This window comes from Drosophila eugracilis, unplaced genomic scaffold, assembly GCF_018153835.1.
Source record: "Drosophila eugracilis isolate 14026-0451.02 unplaced genomic scaffold, ASM1815383v1 contig_1999, whole genome shotgun sequence".
Taxonomy (NCBI): domain Eukaryota; kingdom Metazoa; phylum Arthropoda; class Insecta; order Diptera; family Drosophilidae; genus Drosophila; species Drosophila eugracilis.
This window is the reverse complement of record NW_024572864.1, coordinates 11,586-15,000: the sequence shown is the minus strand read 5'-3', so window position 1 is coordinate 15,000 and position 3,415 is coordinate 11,586.

The window sequence follows — 3,415 nt, the reverse complement described above, 5'->3', positions numbered from 1 at the left end:
CTCTCTTATATTATAAAGAAAGTTTTCATAGTGTCTCATATACATATTGAACCTATAAGTCATATTAATATAACTTATTAGATTTATATGTATAATATTCAATTTCTTATTATTATTGACATAACATAAGTTTTGGTCAATATATCTGGTCGGCAACCACTGCCTACCTATATATGTTTTTGGACACGCCTTCAGTGAAAACGTCATTTTTCATACCAAGGTTTCATCATATTATGGATTTTTCTATTTTTTCCATATAATATAATTATATTTTTATATTATTTCATATAAATATTGTATTTATAAGTTATATCAATATATAACTTATTATATTTATATGTATAATACATAATTTCTTATTATAATTGACATAACATAAGTTTTGGTCAATATATCTGGTCGGCAACCACTGCCTACCTATATATGTTTTTGGACACGCCTTCAGTGAAAACGTCATTTTTCATACTAAGGTTTCATCATATTATGGATTTTTCTATTTTTTCCATATAATATATATATTTTTTTATATTATTTCATATAAATATTGTATTTATAAGTTATATCAATATATAACTTATTATATTTATATGTATAATACATAATTTCTTATTATAATTGACATAACATAAGTTTTGGTCAATATATCTGGTCGGCAACCACTGCCTACCTATATATGTTTTTGGACACGCCTTCAGTGAAAACGTCATTTTCATACTAAGGTTTCATCATATTATGGATTTTTCTATTTTTTCCATATAATATATATATTTTTTTATATTATTTCATATAAATATTGTATTTATAAGTTATATCAATATATAACTTATTATATTTATATGTATAATACATAATTTCTTATTATTATTGACTTAACATAAGTTTTGGTCAATATATCTGGTCGGCAACCACTGCCTACCTATATATGTTTTTGGACACGACTTCAGTAAAAACGTCATTTTTCATACTAAGGTTTCATCATATTATTGATTTTTCTATATTTTCCATATAATATAGATATATTTTCTTATTATTTCATATAAATATTGTATTTATAAGTTATATCAATATATAACTTATCATATTTATATGTATAATACATAATTTCTTATTATTATTGACTTAACATAAGTTTTGGTCAATATATCTGGTCGGCAACCACTGCCTACCTATATATGTTTTTGGACACGACTTCAGTAAAAACGTCATTTTTCATACTAAGGTTTCATCATATTATTGATTTTTCTATATTTTCCATATAATATAGATATATTTTCTTATTATTTCATATAAATATTGTATTTATAAGTTATATCAATATATAACTTATCATATTTATATGTATAATACATAATTTCTTATTATTATTGACATAACATAAGTTTTGGTCAATATATCTGGTCGGCAACCACTGCCTACCTATATATGTTTTTGGACACGCCTTCAGTGAAAACGTCATTTTCATACTAAGGTTTCATCATATTATGGATTTTTCTATTTTTTCCATATAATGTATATATTTTTTTGTATTATTTCCATATAAGTATTGTATTTATAAGTTATATCAATATATAACTTATTATATTTATATGTATTATACATAATTTCTTAATATTTTTGACATAACATAAATTTTGGTCAATATATCTGGTCGGCAACCACTTCCTACCACATAATATAAATATAGATATATTTTCTTATTATTTCATATAAATATTGTATATATAAGTCATATCAATATATAAATTATTATATATTTATATGAATAATGTTAAATATCTTATTATTTTCCTATATAATATAGAAATATTGTATAGGTTTTTCTTATATATATATATAAATATATTATATATATAATATATAATAATTATAGGTACACACGCACATGTGTGAAAACCTTCTTAATAATCCATTCATTTATTATTATACCAAGTCAATCCATCGTTATTTAAGAATTTTACAGATATCATATTAAGATAATTTAGTTACTTTATGATACGAATTATTGTACTTGTATAATTTCTTTATTTATATAGAAGTTTTTTTATTATGGCGTCACTAATAATATGACGTTTCATTTGGCTACCATTATGGGGACTATTGGACACCTATAGATTCCCATATTATTAACTTAGTCTCTTTATGAGACTTGTACTTGTATAATTTCTTTCTTTATATAGAAATGTTTTTATTACGGCGTCACTAATAAAATGACGTTTCAGTTGGCTACCATTATGGGGACTATTGGACACCTATAGAATCCCATATTATTAACTTAGTCTCTTTATGAGACTTGAACTTGTATAATTTCTTTATTTATAAAGTTTTATTACGGCGCACAATAAAACAGCACAACAGGACACAGACCATAACAGCCTTTATGAGACTTGTACTTGTATAATTTCTTTATTTATATAGAAATGTTTTTATTACGGCGTCACTAATAATATGACGTTTCATTTGGCTACCATTATGGGGACTATTGGACACCTATAGACTCCCATATTATTAACTTAGTCTCTTTATGAGACTTGAACTTGTATAATTTCTTTATTTATGTAGAAGTGCTTTTATTACGGCGTCACTAATAAGATGACGTTTCATTTGGCTACCATTATGGGGACTATTGGACACCTATAGACTCCCATATTATTAACTTAGTCTCTTTATGAGACTTGTACTTGTATAATTTCTTTATTTATATAGAAGTGCTTTTATTACGGCGTCACTAATAAGATGACGTTTCATTTGGCTACCATTATGGGGACTATTGGACACCTATAGATCCCATATTATTAGCCTTTAGAGACTTGACTATAATCTTTATTTATGAGAAGTGTTTTATTACGGCGTCACTAATAAGATGACGTTTCATTTGGCTACCATTATGGGGACTATTGGACACCTATAGATTCCCATATTATTAACTTAGTCTCTTTATGAGACTTGTACTTGTATAATTTCTTTATTTATGTAGAAGTGGTTTTATTACGGCGTCACTAATAAGATGACGTTTCATTTGGCTACCATTATGGGGACTATTGGACACATATAGACTCCCATATTATTAACTTAGTCTCTTTATGAGACTTGTACTTGTTTAATTTCTTTTTTTATATCTCTCTTTATATACATCTCTTATTAGATAATGAACCTTCATTTCGCTGCCTTCATCAAAATGGGAACTATTGGACACTTATAGACTCCCATTGTAGCCAATGAAGGCAAGCTGGATTACTTATAAATTATATATACTTTAAAATATTCTTTATTATCGTAATAATTAAAAATATATCAAAAATATATATAATTTATATGTACCCTTATACATGTATATACATAAACATTTTGTTATAGCATTAATATATATTAAATAATATATAATAATATTATAAGCCAATGTCAATATATACATATA